Here is a 26,482-nt window from a genome sequence, read left to right on the forward strand (position 1 = left end):
CACTGTACAATATTCATGTTAGTGTTATGTGGATACTTTTAGGGTATTTGGCTTCTGTTACTCTAGATCTCAAAATGAGCGTGTAATCCTTTGATATTTATGACAAAATTTCCTACTTTGCCATTTGCATCTGTACTTTGCAAACCAAACATATCTTCTAGCTTCATGAAGCATCCCTCTAAACGTGTCATCAACTGAGTTGTATTTTTATTTACATTCCAGCTTATCTTATTTTATTCTCCTTAATTTTGTCATCAGTTTAGAGAGAATAAGAAAACCTGAAGGTAGTCTACTGATTGCCATCTTTTCTTCCTGTGATTCTTCAACTAACGGTGCTCCTGCTTCTCACTTTGGAATCAATATTTAGATTGCCATTTATCATTCTTATTAAAGAGGGAAATCTCTGCCTTTAATTTGCTCATTGGTGACACAAATGACAGCAGATTTTTAACTTACCAGTCTGGGAAGCACAGATGGCAATTCACATGGCTGAAAAGAAGTGGAACTCTGGGGAACTGAAGCGCAGCATACGCTTTTCAGGTTTGCAGGCAGCTAAGAGAAATCCAGCACTTCCCATGTCTTCCCCAAATTTCCCCAGATCTGCATCACACATGCAAGTGTATGATGTGGTAGAAATTTCATTATAGCACACATGAAACTTTGTATAATGAGAAGTACAGAGATGGGGGCACTCCCAAGTCTGCCTTATGGGAATATTGTGATGTCAGCGAGAGCCATTTGTTTTTGAAATAAAAGGGAAAAATGAGTCAAATATCTGAGCCAGTGCCTCTTGAGAAGGGAGTGGAGGGAGAGCTTAGGAAAACAGTTCGATGTCCTGTTGGTTTAGTACATCTGGGGTGACCTGCCTCTTCACAGACTAATAGATTGAAAGTGTTTTTGTATGTGGGATGTTGTTCAATAACATAGTTATTAGATCAGCCTTTAGATATGTTTGTGAAAGAAGTCCATTAATTGTATCTAATGAAATCCATTAGTTATATACCATTCTCTATCAGTTCTGTAGGCTGAAACTGGTATGTGTCAAAGTTTTGATATCAGAAAGTGACTTTATAACAGGGTATAAACCAAGACCAAAGTCGCGAAGTGATACCTGATAATAGAAAAATGAATGCAAGTAATGTAAATCTTATTCGATGGGGAGCACAGGAAGAATCCTCTGTGTGTCACTGCTAATGGCTGAATCCTCAGAGCCTTTATTCGCCATGCTGGAGAAGTTAGATGTTAGGACTTTCATCCTTGAATATTATGAATTCAGTGTGGTGTAGCTTTTCCTAAGCTGCTAATAGTAAGGAATCTTTGACTAGTGCATGTAAAAAATATTTTATACATATAAAGATTATTTTTAACTCTGTTCCCCTGGGTTGTACTTTTTTAATACATTTGTTTAAGGAAACTCGCTTTGTATCAGCAGCTTAACACTGACTCCAGGCAGATGTACTGCAGGGTGGAAGAAATCAAATGCATTATTGAAGCCAAATAACTGCTTGTCTTCCCCGTAAGGTTAACTTTCTCTTTTGTCTTTAAACTTGAAAATGCTTTGGAGTTTCACCTGATTTACAGAAGGAATAATTATTTTTTGGTTATTTACTAAGTATGAAAAAATGTTCATTGTAGCATTTTAACTCTTGTTGTTTATTTTTTAAAAATGACTTTGTTGGAATAAATTGTTTCTTTTCCTGTAATATTTTTTCTGTCACTTCAATTTTAGTCACTTCCCTGCCAGATACTTGAAATAGTAGAGCCAGCATTGAAATGAGCAAGTTACTGACTTTGCTAAAAATCTGGTCTGTTTGCTTCTGAATAGGAAGAAATGATGATAGTGCTCAGTAGCAGAGGATGGATTATGTGTTTGGAGCAATAAATAGTGGTTTAAGTTTCACAAAAAAAAACTTAAAAATAGAGTGGATTTACATACTCCAGTGCTGACGAGAACTCCTGGCATAACTAGAATGCTAATCAGAGGTAGAGGGATCTGGGCCATAACACAACCCTATCTCTTTTCTTCTCACATGGTTCAAAGACACACAAGGTGGTTTATAGCTTTTAAAAAAAGTTGTTAGGACCAGCCAATAAATAATTTGCATTTAGGACATGGTTTGTAATACTGATCAGTCAGACTCAAAATACTGAGTCTCTCAAAAATTCAGGAAAGAAAAGAATTTTTGGGATTATGCTTATGTTGAACTCAATGTCTTGAAAGAAAATTTGGCCAGTGAAGCTAGGAAAAAATAAGAACAGTCTTTGTTGAGTGTTGGAGAGTGCATGAGAGAGAGAGAGCACAAAATAAATATGTCTGAGAGAGAAATTCAGTTCCAAAACTCTGGAAAAATCAGATGATGAAATTTAGTCTTGAAAACTTAGTAATGGTGAGAATGAAAAGCAGTGGTTTCATATGATCTTTTCTACAATTACGTAAAGAGGCTACATTAGATGACAAGATTGAACCCAGAGGCAAAAGTTATAGATGAGCATTTGAGATTTATTGGTTCTGGAATATCAGAAATCTTGGGAAGCTGAGAAAAGAATTGATTGTTGTTGGTTGTAATGAGTCCAATTTTTACCTGATCTGTTCTTCAAGGCTTCCGTTGGTAAGCCTCCCTGTGAATGGAACAGGAGGGAATAGTTACTTATTTATTTATTGCCCTTGTGGTGCATAATTTATGTTGTGCTGTTTTATTCATTCTCTTCCAAAGCAGAGGCAATTTGTCATCGACCAAAGATGGGATTTTGAGTGAGGTGATTCTTCCTGTAGTAGTGGGAGAGTAGTCCTGGCCTGGAGTATGGGTCTGATATCTGTAATCAAATTTAAATGCTTGACCCCATCATATGGGGATGGGGAGGGAAGGGAATTTTTTTCTCCCCTCCACGTTCCTGGAGTGCCATGAATATTTTCGTCTAACACCCAGTAGTTGCAGGGACCTGTGATGTGGCTGGCATCCTTGAATTCACTTCTCTTGCTATTTTGCATTCATATTTTGTGTATTTTTAAAGTTCCATTCAAATTACATTAGCAGTATTCACAACCTGTTTGGACTTTGGATCCAGCCTCATATGACTCTGGCCTTTTGGTACTGCCTTTGATTAAGTTGCTTGCAGATAAATCAACTTGTGAATTTACTAAGAATTCTTTTCATTACATGAGATGTTAACATTGCCAGTTCATGTTTACTATGAGCCCATCTGCCTCAGTCTATTTTTCCATACGCACGTCTCACACAGTGTACTGCTTACCTGTTGTTGGAATTGTAAATATGAACTTCTAAGAAGATAAAACACGATGCCTCATGAAATTAGAATTAATCATCACAGTGAGCTGTGCTCTATTAGCTTCGTTATAAGGCTTCCTCTTGGTACAGATGGGCTCCATACTCAGTTTTGCTTGGCTTGCTGGCTGACCTTTGGGTGATAGTTTCAGCTCTCCATTTTCATTAAACAGGTAGTGTAGCTGATTGGATGACTCCTTCACTGCAGTCAAGTTAAGTGGGTGACCTTTAAGGGTCCTTTCCAGCTCTAGTAACTCTATGATTCTGTAATGAGAGATGCAATAGGAATAACTTGGTTTTGCTGGAAAGCTAAAAGCAAACAAAATACACACACAAAACACCCTTTTGTTCTTGCTGTTATGTATGGTAACAGTGTCGTGTTTTCGTTTGGATTTCTCAGATCCTTGTTACAGGAGAAGCTGTGTGGCCTTACTGAGTGCTGCTCTAACTGAAGTATACTGAAACCATCCATCTCAAATGGAAACGAAAATAAGCCATCTCACCCCAGATATACCATTTTTGGAAGTTCATGGGCTCTGACCTTATAGATGAAGCTTGTTTTAAATAATTTATTACGTGAATGAAAAAAAACAACCCTGAAGAATTAGGCCTTCTCAAAAAAATTATTTCTCCATGTTACCACTTGTGAAATTAATTTAGGGTTGCCTGTATAGTTGCTCAACTTCTTTTCAAAATATAAGGTCACTTAATAACTTTTCGGCAAAAATAAGATTAGGTTGGCAGAATTCTCATTGCAGTAAAAGACAGTTAGCAGATGCACTTATCATTTTCTCTTCAGTCCTGTTCCTGGCACTGTTGTTACTTTAATTAGTTTCTGATTTATTTTTTATTTTTTATTTTTTTACTAGCTTCCCCAATTTTGTCCCTTTCCTTGAAGTCAGGCTCACAAATTAACTTTTTCAATATCCAATTTATACTATCTTGAAGTCTGCTATTTGCAGTTCTTGAATGCTTTTTCTCTTCAACAGTCTCAAGCAACACTTAGTTCAGTATCTGCAGCTGTTCTGAGGTAATGAGACCACAGTTACGAAGTGATGCAGTAACTCCATGCCTTGGGTATAGTCAGTGGATATAAAGCTGTTATAGTTATGAAATAAATAAGAGAGTTTGACAAAGCAGATTATAATAATAAAAAGAAAATAGATAGAATGCTTACCCATATTCTGGGCTCATTGCAAAACTCAGAGGAGGGATCTCCAGAAGAGATCCTTTCCCACCGGTAGCCAGCTCTTCAGTAGATCTAGGAGAGGCACAGCCAGGCTCCACCCCTTCCGGCAGCACAGGTGAATTGTTGAATTGCCTTCACCTGTGCTCCTCTGGCTGACTCATTGCTCGCCTCAGGTGATCAATCAGAGGTTCAGGCTGTGATTCAGCAGTTCCATACACCTTGATAACTCAAAAGTAAGATTTCATTGAAGACAATTACTTCCTTAGTATGTACACTCTGCTATGCATGTTATGTAAAAATATAAACAGACCAGTTTAATTTTCTCATATGTTGTTTAAAGGTAGATCCTATTTTTGCCTTTGTAGCAAATATTTTAGTTTGAGTAGTTTATTTTACGTTTGCCATCTGAGACTGTTTTAGAATCCTTGGGCTATAATTTTTTACAGTTCTTTCCCTCCCCCACCCAGGCCTGGCTATATATATACAAAGAATTACTCTGCTGCTTTCTTTTCCCCTCACATCCTGAGTTTGTTTCCCAGCTGCCTTGAAAGCCTATTTTTTTTTTTTTTTTTTTGGGGGGGGTGAGGGGAGGATGGGAGTGAAGCAGGCATTGCTATTTTTTTCAAATTGCAGTATCAAGAAAGATTATTTATGTCTATTGATTTCTGTTTTCATGGGAGTTACGAGACATGTCAGTTGTCTAATCATAAAACAGAGCAACTTTTTAAAAATATGGATGTTTACACGCATCTCTTGACTGTATGTAGTGGATAAAGGATGAAAACACATATAAAGATTTAAAAAGAAAAAGGGTAAAAATTAACAATCTTCTTTTCCTCCTCTGTTTTCAGAGAATTAACTAGGCTTCAAAATGAAAGTGAGGAAGAAGAGTCCTGGAAAGTATTAACTTGAACAGGAATTATTGTTGGTAAGTAGATACTTCTTTATTTCTGTGATATTGCTGTCACCAAGACTATGGCTAATGTGATGAAGCTAGATGAGGAACTGTGCTTCTTAAGTAACAACTGAAAACTGCCCTTCTAATGGCAAATCAGTGTCATCTGGAGAAGGCAAACTTTGCAGCACAGAGGTCGGGTCCTTTGCTAGATGTTTTGTGGATTCAGTTTGAAGAATGCCTTTTTCTTTAATGTCAGAGTGTTGACAAAACTGAGTCAGTCGAACACCTGTTTCACCTTCCTTTTCTTTCCCTATCTCCTCTAGAAAGTGATTGTTTTATGGATACATTGTGTATTCTCTCTTCTGTGTAAAAATCCTTCATCTCTATTCTTAGGTCCTTTCATCTTCTCTGAATTGCAGATACTGCATTTGTCAAAGATAAGCAGTACTTCTGTAGAAGTTATACAACGCATGTGATTCTCCCAGGTTTCTCTGTCAGAACTGTGAGAACTACATAATTGCAGCTGGAAATAATTGTGTGCTTTGGGATATTCTAAATCCAGGGCTATGTTTTCTCAAATAGTGACATATTAAAAATGTAATGTTACATGCTCATATGCTTTTGAAGGTCTATTCATGAGCTGTAACATGCATTTAAATAAATGAATACTAATAAATATATCTTAAAATCTTCTTTTTAAATACTGATTATAGAGTGAAATGAACTTCACTGAAATGTGAATTCAGGTGCGAATCTAGAACCCAAGCCTGCTATGACATTATTCTTGTTTGATGCAACTATAGGAAAGACTCTTATGATCATTAGTGGTTATGGTAAGCATAAGAAGATTTTAACAGCTTCCTGAACTTTCAAGACTGAGTTTCACAACCATCTCAGAGCAAGTTTGTTGCAGATGAGATGCTTTTACTGTTCACACAATTTCAGTAATGATTGTGAAGTTATCTGAAGACAGCTAAAGTAGTCTGAATTATTGTGATCTATTTATATGGAATTAACTCTTGAAGGTTACTTAAGGATTTGATGGATGATTTAAAAAACAAAAACAACCTAAAAAACAACAAAAAAAGAATTTTTGAGGATCTCTTGGCCAAAATAGAACAAGAATATGGAGATAGGTTTCCTCAAATTGGGTTGGCCGTTGTTAGCCTGCAGTTGGAAGACATTGGCTGTATTTCCTGAACACTGCTCTCACTTCACTTTGTTCTATTTCTGACTATGTTGAAACCATTTGTGAATTGATTTATGTCAGAAATATAGCAAAAAGGTGTGTCAGTGGGTTGGATTAACTCAGATAAGAGTTCAGAAAGTGTTAAAACAATGCAAAGGAAGAAACAAGAACATGCAGGTGGTAACAATGAGTGTGAGAGCATAACCTGACCATTCAGGCTGCAGAAAGTCAGTCAATCTGTCCAACTTGTGGAAGGGCTGTGTCAAAGTTATTAGGCCAGAAATAGCCGACGTCATTTTTGAATAGAACAGAGTACAGCTTTTGTGACAGTGTTGGACTAAAACTGGGTAATCTTGCCAAATTTTTCCTGGTCTTTGCTGCGAGTAGGGAGTGACCTTCCAGCACTGAATAGAAACAATGATAGAAAATAAGTTTTGAAAATCTCTTAGCAGGCAACATCTGTAATAGTCTCTCTTCCTCCCTATATGTAAAACCTGTAAATATGTATCAACTTATAAGGATCGTGCAAACCATTTATTTTCAGAATTTGCTGATCCCTTGAACGTGCTGCCCTACAAATTCATAATACAGTAATTGCTCTGTGTCTTTTTACATATTTTTCTGTGTACCCATTTGGTTTGCTTGTGTAGTTGATGTTACAAAGCGCTGTAAAATTAAAAGGGTGATCTATATTTGTTTTTAGTTTGAGCCTGGATGTATGTGTTATTGTTGATATTTTACTTGTTGATATTTAGTTTCTGTAGTAGAGTTTGTGCTGTGCTCACGCTGCCTTGGTTTGTTGGTGATGGTGGCAATTGTTCCTCTGTTAGAGAATCAGTCCTTCTTTCCTAACTGAAGGAACACTGAGGTTTAGAACTGCATGAAACTCCTTTTTGCTGAATGGTGAATTTTTCATATTCTGAAAGACATTTTGATCCTTGATTGGAAATGCTGGAAGTTGTTTTTTGTCTATGAGAGGCTTTTGAAGATAAATACTCCCTGAAAAAGGCTTGTATGTGTTGAGTTTTCAATTCATTGAATGGGCACCTGAAATCTTGAATAGGTATTTTTTATTTCTACGGGTCAAAATGTATCAACATGTGATCCCCAATGGAAAAGAAAAATATCTTTCCAAAGGAGTATGTTGCTTATTTAGTTCTTCTTACCAAGATCAAAGCTGAACCATCCCTGTGTGTTTCTAAAGTTTCAGTCCAGTATCTTTCTTGTTTGCAGAAGCAGCATATAATCTTTCCGTGTATTACAATGAGTTTTGGATTTTTATTTTTTGGATGAAACCTTTTCCTCTAATGGTCTAAGTAACTTTACGTCATGAATTGACCTGAATTTAAATTAAATATTCCAGATCTTAAACATTGAATGGGAATATGAGAAGTTATTCTGATGGATATTATTTGGCTACAAATTAGTATTTTTATAGTGCCTGAAAAATCAAATTTCAAGTATCATTGATAATCTAACTTCAGACTTTATAAATGATATAATCTTTTACACCAAACTAAGACTTAAATATTGAGGATTTAAGGAGGTAAGATCAGAGGAAATAGGCAAGAATAAACCAAGAGGTGAACAAATATGAACTTGCTACTTGAAATAAGCATATGTATGAAATAATAACTTATTCTTATTTTGGAATTGAGAGGCATTTAATTAACCCAAATAACTGAATAACTTCATATAGCTTGTACTGGTAATATGTCAGTAACTGGGAGATGCAGGTTGAGAATGTTAATATAGTGAAAGCTTACGTGTCCGTTTCTTTAATCAGAAATATGTTTTGTAATTTTTAGAGTTTGACCGGTTGAATGATTTTAACCTGTTGTAGCTAAATGTCATTGTCTGTCATGCATCTAAATGTGTATGCAGCATATGTAATACCAAATGAAGATCATAAAGACAAAAACCTGCATCGATGTGGGAATTCAATTTTTCTGATAGCACGTTCAGATCTACTTGGTGGCCAATTCTTGGTTCTGTAAATCTGTTTCCTTTGATCTGTTTTTTTTTTTTTTTTTGACTCTGTTCTGGTAGCTGTCAGCTTCAAGTACAAATAGGAGAAGATTAAAAACAAAAAAAGTTTTGTCAAATGTAGATAAATGTCAGGATTACTTATATATAGAAACATTCAGTGGTTTCTTTTTTATATAGTATGATGTAATCATATTACACGTATTGCAGTATTCTATTGTGTTTACAATTTGGTTATTAAATGGTAGCTAAGAAACTCTTCAGAAACTGACAGAACCTGTCAGTTGCTTTTACACTCAGTTGTGGCTGTTTGTTTTTTTGGTTTTTTTTTTTTGGTGTCTTGTTCTGTTTTTAAAGAAATGTTGAAGTAAATCTGAGTCTAAAATGGCTGAGAAAAAAGAAATGCCTTGCCAATTATAGAGTGATGCACTTGAAATTATCCCAGTGATGCTCATACCAACTTTTTGATCAGCTTGATCTTTCCTAAAGATATTTGTTGTAATTGATATTAGCTGTGTTGAAATTGGTTAATGAACAAAAACAACGTTACTCAACAGGGAAATTTCATGCCCTTAAGAGGATTCCTTTAAGGCTGAATAATGGGGGCTTTTTAGTCATTGTCTTTGCTAGCTCTTAGAAATACTATATGGCTCAAAATAAACGTGTAAAATTCTATATTTAATTACATAACAGTACTGTAATAGTAGGAATAGATCACTAATTGTTAAATTGCTTGGTTAGTTGGGCTTATTTGAAGAACTTGCATTTGGATAGAGACAAATGTGCGGTCCCAGATCTAGTAACATATTAGTGTAGATAACACTTAAAGGTTAGAGATGGTATTTGGTATTAGATGCTTGAGAAACTGATTTTAATTAGGAAAAAGGAGAAAAAAGTTTGAGAGAGGAATTTTCTCAGCTTCTCTTGTGGTTTTAAATGTTCATCAGCCTTTAAATGGTATTAAAGGCTCATCAGCAAGCAGAGATGGGAGGGGTGATACATTAGTGACAGTGCAACAGGACTGTGTAGCATGCTGTCCACTTGAGAATGAAAAAAAGGGAAGATTGTCATTGACTTTGAAAATGGGACTGAAATCTTACTTTACTGCTGAGGGAATGAACGTGTTACAGAATGCTGCAGTCATACCATTACGCTTCTCAGTATCACGCTTCCTTTTGCTAACATCTTAGCAACTGTCTCACTCTTAGCCAAATTCAGCATATTACTGGTAACATTTTACACCAACTTTTATGTAAAACATAATGTGTAACAGTAACAGGGATATTAAATACAGTGAAATCTGTCCTTATCTTGAGGCATTACAAGCTTCTTTTCAATCAAACGCGTATTAAAGGGTCATGTTGCATCATCTTTTACAGTAGTTTTATCACTCCTTTTTTCTCTTTAGAAGTATTTTCCCTGCCAGAGTAAGTGTAGAATACTTATGACCAAATATTTGCATTGTAATTCTGCCATTGAATGTATGCTTTTCCAAGAAAAATACAAATTGGTTTTTAGAAAATCCTGTTCTTAACGGTGCTTTTTGCACCTGCCCAACCATGTTAATTAATATTAATAATTTATTTATTTATTTATTAACCATAGAATGTACTCCTTTTACTTCTATATTTAAAATTGTCTTCGGAAGGCAGAACTGGTGTATGTATCTATTCACTCTTGATTCATCTCATTTCAGAACTTCCATTGCCTTAAAATGTTTGTTTTTTTTCCTGCATATTACAATTGCAGTGCTACACAAGAAGTCATGCATTTAATATCTCTTTATATGCAGTGATTTCTGTTTAGTTCATATTTCCAATTGATTCTCTGGTGACCGATAGTAGTCTGGGATTGCAAACTTCCAGAGAACAATAATTCCATTTTTCCACATTCCCAAATGATTTTGACTGCTGTCAGTGGTGTTAGATGGCAGTTTTGGCACAAATGTAAGCTTCCTGTATTAGAAGGATGTGAGGAGATTGCTCATTGTCCTGTGACTGTAACAGTGAATGATCTTAGAGCTTTTTTTTTCCTCACAGACCCAAAAGCACCACTCAGCACTGTGCAGCTGGTCTATGAATGCTTGTAGCAGTTGGTGATTTTTATGCACCATCTGTATCATGCTTCCTTTCTCCTTGATTATCTAGTCTTCATTTCAGCTTGCTGAAGTCAAGCAAATATGGAAAAATTATGTGTGCTTTTGTTATACATACATAATACTCATCTGAGAAGGATGATGTTTTTTTGGGAGAGTAGGAGAGTGAAAACTAGTGTAAGGAGCCACAGATCTTTTTGGAAGGGCGCCCTGGAAAGCAATTAATGGAGTTGTGGGAACTCGGAGTTTTCATGATTCCTTATTGTTGTGATTAGTATTCCATAGAACATTGCAAAGGCATCTAGTAATTGTATCGTAGGCAATGGTAAAGATGCCTCTGGAATGTCACCTGTATTGGACATGTTTCTGTTGATGGAAGATCTTATGAACAGGAGCTGGAACATGGGCAAGGACAAGTGTGTGTGAGCTGTAATCTGCCACTGGTAACAGTAGGTTTGTTCTTAAAACTTCCAATACAGCAATGCTATTGGAGTATGTTCTGAAGTTATTTTACTCAAAATATTTTATGGTGTTTGTATTTTTCTAAACTGAACTCTATATAAACTATTTGTATTTTCAATAAACAGATCTTAGATAGTTGTGGTAATTTAGTCCCACTCTGTTTTTTTCCATCTACCACTCTTTATTTTCTTATGCTCTTTTAGCTTGTTACCTGTTTCTCATAGGGGATTCCAGAAAAGTTACTTATGTGTACTTGGAACCTCTGTTTTTCAGTTAGTAATTGTAGCTATTACCTTGTGGATATTTCTAAACTGTGTTATAGTATGAAATAATTTGTATATGAATCTGAATTATTAAGCTTAGTTGGACGGAGGAAGACAATTAGTGCTGATGCCTCTAAAATTATTTTGCACAAATAGTAAATTGAACATTCATTCCATGTCAGCAGTACATGGAACTTTGCGGTACATTTGAAGCCATACATTTGAAGCATACATTGAAGCCATTTCTGAAAACGGCTTGTGTTCTGCTGCATACACTTTGAGTCAAAAGTGATAGCATGCATGATAGCAAACATACATGATTCCAAACATACTACAGAATCACAGAACTGTTAACAACGATTCCAACGTTTTTCAACTGGTAGCTTATGGTTTTTAGTATTTGCTGTTCAGTGCAGTAGCAACAATCAGGGTATGTCAGTAGGGTGTGCTCAGTATAAAATAATCTCTTGTGTTTGGGGGCATTTTACAACGACACTAATACTAGAGTTTGTTGTTATTTTAGTGATTTTCTAGAGCAGAGAGCATAGCAGAGAATGATGCTAAGTGCAAAGAAAAGTTAAACTCTGTTCACAGAATTGTTTGGATGTAATGCATGCACTCTAATGGCTTCAGGTAGTGTCTTGATAACATAAATGCTCCCACCCCCTCACTCTGCTTGTTTCTTCCACATACGTGCCTTTTGAAGCAATAATCTTTCAGGCTTGAATTCTGTAAATCCTTCCAAGTTTTCCACTCCTGTGTTTGTTTTTTGTTGTTGTTTTCCCACTTGTCTTTTATTGAATGATTGCCCCTTGCCTGCATTTCATTCTTTCCTTTGCATTTACTGTTTCATAATTTAGTAACTGGTTGTATACAAATCATCTGGAGAAGGAGTAGATGACAGAGAGCATGAGATATTTCCCTGGTGCATGCCAAATACGACTCTGAGTGGTTTCTTGACAGCTACAGATCTTGTCTAGCACTGTATGTACCGAGACTCAAAACAGGCTATAAAGAAGCATCAGAAGAATTAACTGACTGATAATTTGAACAGAATGTTCTTGCAAGTTAGTGCGTCCGTGCAGGTATGCTTTGTTCAAATCTGTAGACTATCACCAAGTCACTGCCAGCTACTTTCATTAGTGTTTTTTATTTCAGCTCTTTTTCAGTGACCTTTAGAGTGAGTATATACCCACAAGCATACGCTGGTTTTCACATTTAGAATCTATACTTTTTAGCATTCAGAGTACAAACAAATGCTTTATCCTTTTTTCTTTTTGTATACACCTACGTTGTTTTTTTGAAATGCAATTTGTTGCTCTGCTTAATGCTTTTGATTTTTTTTCATCTAATTCTTAGGCAGTTGTGATGAGTAATGAACTGTCCTACTCATCTAAAGATTGTTGTACTTATGAATTGATTATCTTTCTTCAGCTGCTCACTATGACTACTGAAGACTCCTGAAGGAATGAAGTATTGTGCTATTTCTCGCTCACCCCCTTTTTCCTCTGAACTGCTTCATTCAGTTGGATTCTTCAGTGTTTTTTCTGGGTTTTTTTTTTTTTTTTTTTTTTTTTTTTTTTTTTCCCCTGTCATTTTATTATGCAGAATTCAGGAACAGATTGGAAACAAGTTTTTCCTAAGTGAGCAAGTTATTTTGTAACAAGCTAAGAACCAGATGATCACTAAGCTGCATCTTTTAAAATAAATAAATAAATAAATAAATTATGAGAATTCTTTTGAGGTTGTTTTGATAGAACTGATAGCAGCTCAAAGTGTTCAGGGGAAACTGGTGTTTGTTATCAGAAAAAAAAAAAGGATTTTTTTGGTCCCACTTTGTTGTATTATTGGTAATAATCTCCTGAACATTTTAAAATCATCTGGAATTACCAGAATGATAAATATGTAAGGATCTTTCACTGGTAATGTGAGTGCTGTTTTCATAGGATGTAGCTCTATCTCAGTTGATCGTAATCTATTAGGACCAGATAATGTTTATATTTATTTAATAGAATTTTATTGTATAAAATTAAGTATATTGATATCTGTACCAGGAAAAAAAAAAAATAGAAGATGACAAATTTAACAGAATCCTATTTTTAAAAAATTCCAAAGTTTGTGTTGGAGGCAAAAGATCTCTAAGTTTCGTTTTTGTACCGGGCAAATCTGGAGAAACTTTGAGAAAGAGTTGCTGGGTGTATGCCCAGGTGTGGTTTATTGGTTCGTTTGGTGATCTGATCAATAACATATAATTTGTTTTCTGTTGTTTGCAAAGCTTTTCAACGCTCACTGCTGGGAGAATGAAGATGTCCTGTAATAAGAGAAACTGACGTTTTGTGAACTTGTAACTCAGTGAGGGAACAGGAAAAACTGGAATCTATGGTTGTTTTTCTTAATAAAATGTAGTACGAGCATAAATCTTATGCCATTCAAGGAACCGCGCTGGATCACATGTAGTTCATCGTAAGAATAAATTATCAGGAGAGCAGAGACTCAGAGTTTTTCTAAATAGACTGTATTGAAAACTTCTGTATTATACACAGAAGTAATATTGAGCTAGTGACAATTTGTGTGTGCTCATCTCTTAGGCAGAGTGGGAGTAAAGAAAGTTAGCAATGAGCATGTACTGGGATCTGGAGGAGGTCTTCCTTTGGGTAGATAGTGCATTTAAAACAAATAACAAATAAGGAAGCAATCTGAATTTAACAAAATAAACCTACAAATGTTGCATTTCATGAAGAAATGGTTGTGTGTTATTCACTATAGCATGGCAACATCATTTTACACAGTGTTTAAAAACATAAAATATCAAACAGAAACAACAACAAAAAATCAACCAAACTATTTTACACTTTATAGACATAAACTTCCATGGGGTACAAAAATTGTTCTTCCTTCCCTTGTGCCCCGAGCCTTTCTGTATTTCACTGAAACTGTTTTTATGCACTTAAATAACCAGCAAATTTTTCAGTTTAATTCAATGTGTGTTGGTTCAAATTTAGCAAAATGTCAAAGAACTGCTTTGAGTTCATTTCTGGTTCAAGAGAAAGCGAGATTTTAAGTGAAATTTTTGAGTTCAATTCAACTCACTGCATTAAAGGCATAATTCAAAACAGTGGCCTTAAATGTTCTTGATGTTAGGGAACATTCCTTAGGGAAAAGAACTGAAACATTTTGTGTAGCAGTTGTTGCTGTTTATGGCATCAATTATTTAGTTTTGTGTATTGTAATATGAATATTCAAATATTTTTAAAGTATTTTCTGTGCTCCGACAATGCATTTTAATATTTATGTATAACTGAGTTTCTTTTAGGTTTGGTTTTTTTTTTAATAATTAAATAATTTGAAACAGACTCTTTCAAATTCACAGTTATTCTTCCTAGCATCAGAAATGTCTTGCAGTTTGAGAAGTATTAATGGAGCCACAAAAAGCAGATCAGTATCCTGCTTTCTTTATTTTTTGTTAAATATGCACTGGATCTGAACTTCTAGTCACCCAGTGCTAATTTAGATCTATGTCTCTCGTCATTGCTCTGAAAATAAAGGCAGGCTGATATACTTAAATTGTGTTTATGTTTTTAAAAGTTCTAACGTATGACTGAAATAAAAGATTAAACCAAGCTCTCCAATTCAGGGTATTTTAGTTAATGAGAACTGGATCAGAAGTATTCCTTTTCTCTGGAGCCACCTGTGCGAATCGCAGTGAGATAAACTCAGCTTAGATAATTTGCCTTTTGTTGTTGCAAGGAGTTTTTCTTTGAGAAATCTTAAAGTCTGTTCATAAGTATTAGACAGCTTATAAATAAGGCAGCATAGAAGCATGAAGTACTGGTTTTGGTTTGTTTGTTTGTTTTGTAACATGAGTAACTTAAAGAAGAAAAGTTTAAATGTTGGGTATATAAAATAACCAGTTACAGCTTACAGTATATATGGTCACAACTTCCTTTCCCTAAAGGAAAATTAATACCCTCCTTAATATTTATTATATATATATTGATATATATATATTGATATATATATATATATCAATTATATAATATAATTGAAAATAAGTTTCTGAAAATCATGACCTAAAAAAATACCCTTATTCTGCTACAGCAGTAGAACATCATAATATTGCATGAATGTTCTCAAGTACGGCTGGTTATGGTGTTTTTTTTTGGTTCCTTTTCCTTCAGTGTTGCTGTCCTTAATGTCAATTTGAAATTATTTAATAAATAAGTTAAAATTCACCTGACTGTCATTTCAAATGGTGTCTTTTTGGCTTTGCTTATTTAAGAAAGCTTACATCAGTTTTGACTTTCTCATACACGGATGCTGATGTCACCTGATGCAGAAGTCATATTTAGTGATCTGTTATTGTGCTCTCTGCAGCCTTGTTGAAAAACATATGGTGATGCTCTCTTCTCATGCTATGGAATCTAAAGTGATAAGAACGTGAAATTCGTGGGTGTTATATGTAAGTTATTTGAATTCCATTACCACAGGTGTAGAGAATGATTTAAGTTCCTTCATAGTAACTGCTTGTATGTGTACTTTGTTTAGCTTTCCTGCTATGGCCCTGTATTTCAGCTGTTGCAGTTTAAACATCATTTTGCCTTACAGAATCTTCAAGTGTTTTAGTTCCATTATGCTTATAAAAATGGCTTGTAAAATCCTGTCTTTTGACTCAGGCAAGCTACCATAGGGTTTCACTAGTGTTAAGCATCTGTTTATCTATGTGGGTGATTACATTTCATAGTTAAAATCTGCCTTCCTGTATTCTTTAGGATTTTTTTCATTAAAAATTTACTTTCTATGTGAGAATGATATCAGTATCATCTAAAATCAGGTTTATGAGACCCTTTCTGTCTTATTTTCTTTCTTCTTATTGCTCCTTGACCCACAAACCTGGAGCTGGTTGCTGGAGATCTTTAAATGTCTTCTCAGTGTACTTCTCTGTGTAAAATCTTTGATTTTAGCAAAAGCAACTTAAAAAACTGGAATTCATGCTGAGTACTCCATGGTAGATAGTTGTGTAAATTATGTTGGGGATATTTGGGGAAGCTCTTCCCCTCCACTTTCTTCTGCTGCCATTTAGGTTTTAGTTCCAAGTTTCTATGTTGACTTTTAAACGACGGGCTGTAAAAATCTGTATGGAATGTGGCTTGTCTTTCACATCAGTGTTAAAGTGCACCACCCACTGCCTCACTGTGCTCACGTGTTGTTTGGTCTCCATAAATGTTCAGTAACTGCTGTCAGTGAGTGTCCATGGGTGCTGTTTTTTCAGCATGGAGGAATTCAATTACAAAACTTTGCTTCACGTGCAAGTCTGCGTCAGACATCATTTTGTCAGGTGGCCTCTGCTGCCATCTGTTACGTGGCAACAACATGTAACAAAATATCGGTGGGAAGGTTCAGCCTCTACTGCCATATCTCTAGCGTCCGTCTCCTACACTGTGGGCCAACATGATTAAATAGGAGGTGTTACTTTTAGAGCAGTCATTGTAGATCAGTCTGTACTTGGACATATTTTGCTGGACCAAGTCTCTGAGATTGGCATGCAATTTTCATCTGTGACTGGCCTGTGTGTGGCGGAACCTGCAGTAGAAGCATCTCCAGAGTGGGGGCTGTGGCTGGAGGTGGCTCAGAGCCATGGAGAGCCTTTTGGAGTAGAACAACACACCTCTATTCTAATGTGGCTGCTACAGGGAGGCTGAGCTATTCAGTAATAAAAGAAGCTGAGTGGGTGTCCTAACAAAAGCCACACAGAAAGTGGGGACAAAAGGATAATATCTGATATAAAAGAATAGAGAGTTATTGGAGGAAATGCCACTTGTAAGGTCAAGGGGTTATGGCATGCTAATAATCAGCAGCTAAACATAGGAAGAACTGACCATGAAATAGTTACATATATATTACACATATATATTACAAAGCGGGCAGGGCATTTACTGGGGAGGAAAACAACGCTTCTCTCTAGAGTATTGAGTAGGTGCAAGGATTCTGTGAGGTTTTTTGTTTTTTTTTTTCTGAAGGCTTGGCCTTTTTTAAAAGCATATTTAGACCCCACGTTACTAATTTGAAATATTTGAATGGCATTTCATTAGAGTTAATTATGAGAAAACAGACAAATTTAAGTCCTTCTTTACAGTAAGGCCTTCATGTAGTTTTAATAACTACAGACTTCTTATGACAGTAGCTGTATTTTTAGATTGCTTACTTCTTGAAGTAAAGAGCCTTTACTTGTTTAATAAAAATAAAGGTTTGGGTTTTTTTTTTTTTTTTCTGGAGTAATTGTATGTATATATAACTATATATAAATAACATGATCTTGCATATTAAAGAAAATCGCTCACCGAGGTTGATAGTTTCTTACACCGCCATGCTTTGTTGGCCAATTTATGACTTACTGATAGTTGCATTAAAAACAAAAACAGAAAATCTGATTAACAGTTGTACAATCAATAGGTGTACAATCAATAAATGTACGAAGGTTAGGCGAAGTAGGATTATCGTGATGGAAAGATAACAAATGAAAAATGCTGAAATGTTGTAGGCTCACTATAAACTCCACAAGGAGTGATCTCCAGAAAGAGATCTTTCCTCAGTGGTAGTCAACACTTATATGGGATCTAGGGATCTGAAGTCACTGTAGCCTGAAGTCACTGTAAAGGTGTAAGCTAATAAGGAGCAATTGAATAAACAATTTCTGGCTTAAATACAGTCATGACTTGCAGCCATAAATAGAAAAAACAAGCAGAAAAAAACCCTAAAAAAACAACCCACAAGAAGTGTAGACCTGTGCTCTCACGGCTGACTCATTGCTTGCTTCAGGTGATCAATCAGAGGTTCAAGCTGTGATCAACAGTTCCCATACAACAGTGTAATCCTAATCCTTAATGTTTTTATTAAACAAAATTGAACAAAGAACTAATACGTTCAAAAAATACTTTAAACACTGTACATTTTAAAGCCATATGTCATTCTCTTTTGGTAATGTGTTATATAAATTCTGAAAGAAAAGTTGTTGCCAGCTTTGTCTGGGATTTTGACTTGCAGCTTTCGCAGTCTGGTTTATTCATGGCCTTGCTACTGTAGGAAGTAATTTTGGGCGTTTCAATTTATTCATCTTTTAGTGAAAAAAACCAACATCACAGATCAGGGCGCTTTACTGTAGTGATGCCAAGATCAGATACAGTAAGCAGTCAAATTCTGGTGGCCTGGAGCTGTAAAGCAGTTTAAATGAGGCAACATAAACCTGCTAATTCAAATAGCTTGCCGTACTTGAATTAGTTCATTGCTTATAAATCAGGTGTCTGCTGTATTTTTTATGGAGTGTAAAGTTAGAATCATAGAATGGGCTGGGTTGAAAAGGACCACAGTGATCATCGAGTTTCAACCCCCTGCTATGTACAGGGTAGCCAACCAGCAAACCAGGCTGCCCAGAGCCACATCCAGCCTGGCCTTGAATGCCTCCAGGGATGGGGCATTCACAACCTCCTTGGGCAACCTGTTCCAGTGTGTCACCACCCTCTGGGTGTATAACTTCCTCCTAATATCTAATCTAAACCTCCCCTGTCTCAGTTTAAAGCCATTCCTTCTCCCTTGTCCTGTCACTATCCACCTTTGTGAACAGCCATTTCCCGTCTTGTTTATAAGCTCCCTTCAAGTACTTCAAGGCCACAATGAGGTCTCCTCGTAGCTTTCTCTTCTCCAAGGTGAACAATTCCAGTTTCCTCAACCTTTCTTCATAGGAGAGGTACTCCAGCGCTCTGATCATCTTAGTGGCCGTCTTCTGGATCTGCTCCAAGAGCTCCACATCATTCCTGTACGGGGGGCCCCAGGTCTGGATGCAGTTCTCCAGATGGGGCATGACAAGAGCCGAGTAGAGGGTACAGTCACTTCCCTCTCCCTGCTGGCCACCCCTTTTTTAATGCAGCCCAGCTCAGTGTCCTGAAATATCTATGAAAATAGAATAGCATTTAAAAGAAAATTAGAGAGCCAAGGGGAATTTTTACCCACTAAGATGTGTATATTATGGCACAGTCTATTAAAATTAAGGTACCTTCTTTATCGTATGTCAAAGTTAGTATTTCAATGGTCTTTCACAGTGTTTTTCTTTTTTCTTTTTTTTGTAGTAAATGCATTGCAGAAAATAGTTCATTTTAAATTACGAGATAGTGATTCCAAGTGAATCTTTTTATTTCAATAACAAACACTTCAGACATTTTTTTCTCTAATGTGGCCCACTCAAACATATTCTGGCATTCTGTTGCTCAGTTGTCAAATCACCTGATCTCCAACACTCCCATGTGTAGCAAGGAATGCTTTTAGCTCAGTTCTGTGACTTTTCCAGCTTCTGAGTATGGTACAGCTTTGCCTATACCAGGAGTTTGCAAAATCACCTGGTTGCAAATAGAAATCAAGTTTTCTTATGGCTGTCAAGTGTCGTGAATTTTTGCATAACAATTACAAACTCAGCTTACTCATCTGTCTGCTGTTTTGTCTTGATTTTTAGACATCCGGCTAAGTTGTAAACAGACTGGTGCTAAGTTTCTTGTTTATTTTAGATATTGCATGTTGCTTTGATGCCAGTTGGAGAAGGAAGATCTTACCTCTGATCTAGTTTCTGATATTTGCAGCTGTTATGGAGTGATGTGCAGAAGCTGGTGGGAGAGAAGATTTGGTGAAGAGCTTCAGCACCAGCAAGAATGAAAGGATCAAATACTAGCTAGAGGTTGCCTGTTCCTGCCCCTACCATTCTGTTCCTCACCCAAGGTATTGCAATTATGGTGCCAGTTAGCCGCACTGTCTCCCAACAGCATCTGTATCTTTCACCATTTTCTCCAGTTGCTTCCTCTGGCAAATGCCCATTCCTAATAGTCAGTTCTTCAGTGCTGGTGGGCCTGAAGACCTCCATAAGTACCTTCAAGAAACAATTTTCATCTGGCATTGTATCCCAGAATACACAACTGCTACTGTAACGTGTGTTTATATCTTTCCTTTCTACCAAGCTTATTTCCCTTCATTTTTCTACATGCATCTTTGTCATCACCGAACTAATGCGTTACATGCAGTGTTGTTCTGATTTCTTTCTCTCTTCAAGATCTGTGAGGTGGTATGTGGTTATTGATCATGCTGAGATTTTGGTACGTGGCTATTATGTAGGCTAAGAAGACTGGCCTTCTTTGCTTTAGTGGTATTCTACTGATTCCCAGAAGTATTTCATGAAGCTATGGGCATTAAGTTCAATGTTTTATTAAGAACATAGTAAGTTTTAAGTTTTGTGAAGAAAGGCATGCGCTTTTTATTTTGTTATCAAGTTCTACCTGAACTGTGCAGGCCAATACTCAGTTATTTTTAAACTCTGGTAGACTTGTTTATTTCTAGTAAGCATCTTTGATGCTTCAATTTAAATTGAATAAGTGGCAGAGAATCCATTAGTTCCTTAAATCATCTGTTTCGATAGCTTGTTCTTTTAGCGCTTCACATTTATAGGTGTAGGTTTTCCTTTCCCTTTCTCATAAGATCAGTTTGTCTAGATTAAACTCCTAGGCCTTAGATTATGATATGGCTTTGTTTGCAAATGTAATAAACAATTATCATCAGGAATCCTTTATTTTTCATATGAAGTTATTGTGTCTTGCTAACATTTGTAGACAGTTCTTTCATGGTATCACTTCCTCTTTACGCTTTAAGTGAGATTTACGCTCACTTTTTGAAATTAGGTTTTTGCAAGAGCTATCAATAGATTATTAACTTATTACTCTGGAGAAAGATTATGCTTGATGTTTGAATTTTTAATAATTTGATCTTGGCTGTGGCTATATTAGACTAGACTTGTATGGTGTTAATAAAGTAAGCAAACAAGAACAAATAAACCTTTCTTTTTATGTAGTTGTGCGGTTCATTTAGTAAGATAACTATCTTACAAAGGTATTTGGTTAGTTAATAGAAGGGAAAGGTAGTTTTTTTTACCTTGCTATATTTCTGGTTAATGTATTATTTTAGTAGTTAAAAAGGGATTGTAAAACCGAATACTGCTTTATTCATTGCATATTAAAATATGCAATTATATAGAGTCTCTCTATATAATTTTCTTAGAGGAGCCCATCATTCCAACGATTCACTCTCTTCCCTCTCCGAAAGAAAAATCCCAATTACTTTTAATCTAGGCATTTGAGAGAGAACCTCGAAGGCATTTGGAAACTAAGCTGTGTTTCTCTTTTTAAGATACAATCCTCTTTTTTGCTTAAAATTGTATCAGTAGCTGCCTACATGAAATGTTTCATTTGTTGATGTCTTGTCTACCTTTAAAAAGTTTAACTTTGGTTAATTCTAAATTCCCCTTGAACTGTTTCAGGATCAATGTCCTATGTATACTTTCTGCTTAAAAATCCTACACTGCTCGTATTTCCTCCTGCCAAGGAGTTTTCTTTGCTGAAATCAGAAATTATAGTATATGAAGGCTTCATTACTGAGTAAATCTGCACTTGCAATGAAATTCAAATGCGTGGTGAATTCCATTACGAAAATGTTTAATTAGAGAATAATCTGCTGATTGTATAATAATCTGCTCATCTCACACAAAATTATGAGAGAGTATACAAAGGGAAAATCACACAGATTACTTGGAGGAATTCATAGAGATATACAATTAGGCTTTTATGGAAGCAGTAGTAAAGCTGAAGGTATGGATGTAAGAATAAATAAGACCTGTGATTATGTTTGCTTATTTTCTATAATCCATATAAATAGAAATTAAGAAAGAAAAAAAGGAGTAACTTTACACAATAATGAACATACATTCAGCGTACATACAGAATACTACAAAATGTATGTCTGCATTCTAGAAAAGGCATTAGAAAAGGAAGTGGCTAAAAGTGTGACTTGACATTGACTCATGCTGCAAGGAATATAATATTGGAAAAGAACAAATTTGTGCAATTCCTTATGGACTGCATCTGTTACCTATTTTAGGTAAAGATGATGTTGTGATATGACTGTTCCAAATATAATGGATTCTAATGGAGGTTGGGTTACAAAGTAGATAATGGTTGTGATGATCAGAATAATGTGCAGGTATTATTTTACTTGTGATACCAGACTGGTAGAGTAGGCCTAAGTATAATGACACCAAGTGGAAAGGATTAATAATAAGAACTTCTGTTTATAGGATGGGAACTCATCAATTTGAAGAGGTATACATGCAGAAAGATTTGGAGCTTTCATGATTGAGGACTGCTAAATAAAGTGGCCATGAAAAAGACAAATCCAGGCCTGGGATGCATCAGACAGAGGAAGTCCAAGAGAGAAATGCAAGTATTTGTTTCATGCAAGATACTGGCAGTATTTTATTTGTTGTGTATACAGTTCTGATTCCATATATTATGAAAAGACTTGATCTGAATGGGAGCTTGTCCAAGACATGGAAAATTTGTAAATCTCCTGTGGTGAAGTGCTTGTCCTATTCAAAATAGTACATAAATCTGAGAAAGATTATGGCTGCTTTCTGTAGATGCACTTTTGGGTACAGAATAAACACAGACTAAGCTCTCTAATCAAAATTTATACTTGTGCAAGAAAACAAGTATAGATTCACAATATATAAATTTAGTTAGAAAATTAAAGAAGCTCTTTAAGCATTCTAAGTAGGAGTTTTGCACCAGTATTCCAGTAGTGAACGGGGTAAGGAAAACCAGTTGTGGGTGTGGTTTTTTGGTGTTTTGTTTTGTTTGTTTTTGAAACTTAATTAATGAACAGGCTTTTGTGGCCTGTAGTTACATGAAATATTAAGATGTAGATTTTGACTGAAGAAGTCTTTTCTAAGCCCGTAATACTTGCTACCTATTTGCTTATTTGTATCAAAAACTAGCATCATTTTCATCTTAAAATAATTATTACTTTAGTGTCCAGTCCTTTGTCAGAGGCTGTGCCATCACACGGAGTCACACGGGAGTTAGAATTTGCAGTTTTTTTCCTAAGAGCTGAGCAAAGTGCTTGACTTAGAGTAGAGTGCTTTCCAAAGGAGATAATTTAGTTGGTGGAATTGTGTATTAAGTGAAATTAACAGTGATGAGAGAGTACAATCTAAGTCGCATGTAGAGAGAATGTATCATGCTTTTTGAATGTTTCACGTTTAGTGATCAAAAAGTCAATGTTATACCCCTTAATAGTGGAGTGAGTTTCATATTTCATACTGTGAAAAATAATTGTAGATAATGTATATGTTATTAAATATAAATGCTGTATGTATTAGCTATAATGATGTGAGAATTCTGCTTCATGAATGGCTTTTTCTTTCTTTTCAGCTTATGCAAGGTACACTTGAATAGAGTGGATAGTTGAGCCAAAAGTGCTTGGTTAGCTTGCTTAGAACCAAGTTTGAAATATCTTAAACTACATTGCCAAGAAAAACATAGTGCTTTTCTGGGGCCATAATTCTGGCCAGCAAACAAAAACAAGCAGGAAATCTCCACTCTCTCATTGAATTTGTTATTAAAAGCATGTTGCAAGTAGTAAGCTAACAAAGACCTTATTTAAATCATGGAAGTTTCTAATGTTATGTATGTCCTTAATCTGCAAATAACCAGAAGACATTAATGAAAAAAGATATACTATGCACCCATAGTTAATCCTTTTGCTGTAACAAAAGTACTTCGACTTGTATGCATATTTTCCTTCTGATGATTATGGAGATACACACCAGTCTCTCATTTTTAACAGAAATCAGTTTAAGTAAGTTTGCATTCTCTTTACCGTTTCCTCTGGGTCGTTTTGTAAACACTGCATTCACTCCTGTGAAGTAGTGGTTTTTAGAAAAACCTTTCCTTTTAGTTTGACCACAAAACATTTTCTATACTTATAATGAATTGTGGCTTACATGTGTAGTATGAACAATTTAAGACATTAAAGCAGACACTTATTCTTAGGTAAATATTCTATGTTCTTTTTAATGGAGTCTAAATAAATTTGTGACTCTAACAGTTTTTTTTTTTATGATGTGCATTTAGCAGTAAATAAATTTTAATGTGACTTTTTTTCTTACAGCTTTCATTTCCTATCAACTGGTGCATTAATGAATGTGTTTTCCTAATGATTTATAATAATAAATACTTATCAAAACTTTTTTGTTTCATTAAATGCTGATACGCTTTATGTTGGCTTCTTATAACACAGTTACATGATTAAATTAAACCTTAGAAATAGCTTACTGTAGGTGATATTTGACTTTCAGTTTAACATCCACTTTAAGTTTTTGTGGTGTCAATGTAAGCATAGCCATTTACCACTTAGACCTTTAACTTCAGTCCACAGGGGCTTTATAATTTAACTGCTCCTGCTGGTAGCTGATTTGACTCTAAGCTTGCTTTGCTCCTCGTTGAGTTCTGAGTATGGCTTGTATTCTTTTATTACTATTATTTTATTCTACAAGTTAAAAAAAAAATAATATAATATAAAGCTATCTTAGAGATCTGTAGAAGATGGCTTGCTGTTAAAACATGGAATTCTGACCTTGCTTTCAAAGAAAACAGGTCAGGTCATACTTGATAATGTCAAAAAAACATGGAAAGGCCTGAGAGATGTACTACCGATCTTTTCCATTTCCATCCTGCATGCCATCTTACTAGTCTGAAGTGGAATTCTCATCTCTCTTTCAAACCTATGAAACAGAAGCTCTCCTACAAAATACCATAGAAAATTTTCAGCACTTTAAATTAATTTTTACCTTTGATTTTTTCCTACCTGGAAGTAAGTCTCAGTGCGTACCTCTTGGATTGAATGAACTTGGAAGTTATTGGGAAATCTTTTCTCTAAACTTGAAATGGAATTGAAACAGCAGAAAAAGCTGAATGGAAGGGAAAAAAAATTAAGGTGAAGGAATGATTACACAGAAGAATAATTTGGGAGAATGTGGGTGTGGATAGCATCTCAGAGAAAATTTGGTAGATTTACAAATCTGAGAATTGGAAATAAAGGTAATTTTGAAAATTGAATATAAATGGCATAAGGATAAAAAGGTGGGAGAAATGCTTGTGAACACTTCGGATGTTTCTCTTGATTAAACTTTAGACTGTTCTTGTTCAGTTATTTAATGATAGTTTACCAAGTAGAAAATGAGTTGAGATGATTTTGCATTTTTTTTTACTGGATGCGATGTTTTTAGATGAGAGATGGCACTTTTTAGGCAATTTCATACTTGCGTTCATGTTACTTGTCAAAATGGTTTTGGTAGTTTTAACACAGAAGAGACATCATTTTAAAAATTAAAAATTTAACAAGTTTTTGAGCTCAAGTTAGATTTTCAAGTGTGTGAGTATAACAGTGCCACATGGGCTTGCTTGAAATCTCTCCTCTTTCTTTTTAAGAGTTTATTGTTTTCTTTGGCAAATGCAGTGGACAGGTGTGGAGAGAAACTGTGTTTGTCTGAATTTTGGCCTTAATTTTAAATGGGCATTTCAGGGGCCATGAAAGGAAGATAGATTTGTGTCTAGAAACTGTTCATAACAGTCTGCCATGCTTAATTTGTGATACAACTGACCTTAGGACGAAGTACTTAGCAATAGTAAAATATTTTGTTCAAATGGCTATAGTTGTTTAGTTATAGGATAGTATTTATGATAAGATAATGTAAAAGAGAAATCATGAAATTGGGGAAAAAATGGAGGTGAAATTATAATTGAATAAAAACTCTTTGGTAGTGATAAATGAGGTTGCCAATGGAAAATTCCCTGGTTTACCATGGAATTTAAAAAAATATATATATTTTCAGGTCTGAAATGACAGAACTGATAAATATTTTTGCTATAGAAAACAGTCTATATATGTATGAACATGTGTGTGTGTGTATGCGTGTGTATATATAAGTATGGGTGTGTGTGTATATGTACGTACATATGTACTCCTATATAAAGTTACGTTTCTTCTGGTCATTTACAAACCAGAATTGCACATTGTTTACTTGATTTGTTCTTCAACTCAGTGGAAAGTTAGAAGTGCTTTTCTTTTCTGACTTGTCAGAAAGTAATAACATTTTTGACCATCTACTGAATGTTAATGATAACACATTTAGCTTAATAGCAATCAAATACTTTGTTATGTATCAGAATTATAATTTCAGATTTTTTTAAATT

The 26,482-nt window shown here is 35.3% G+C and overlaps 1 protein-coding gene across 2 annotated transcripts in view; it reads left to right on the top strand.

Moving 5' to 3' along the window:
- Positions 1-26,482, top strand: part of FUT8 (fucosyltransferase 8) — a 122,718-nt gene that overhangs the window by 58,764 nt on the left and 37,472 nt on the right. For both annotated transcript variants that reach the window (XM_052692824.1, XM_052692823.1), the window contains exon 2: positions 5,325-5,401. The gene's annotated coding sequence lies outside the window, so the exon portion shown is untranslated. The remainder of the gene's footprint in view (positions 1-5,324; positions 5,402-26,482) is intronic.

This window comes from Tympanuchus pallidicinctus, unplaced genomic scaffold (genome assembly GCF_026119805.1).
Source record: "Tympanuchus pallidicinctus isolate F22 unplaced genomic scaffold, pur_lepc_1.0 scaffold3, whole genome shotgun sequence".
In the NCBI taxonomy this organism is placed as follows: Eukaryota; Metazoa; Chordata; class Aves; order Galliformes; family Phasianidae; genus Tympanuchus; species Tympanuchus pallidicinctus.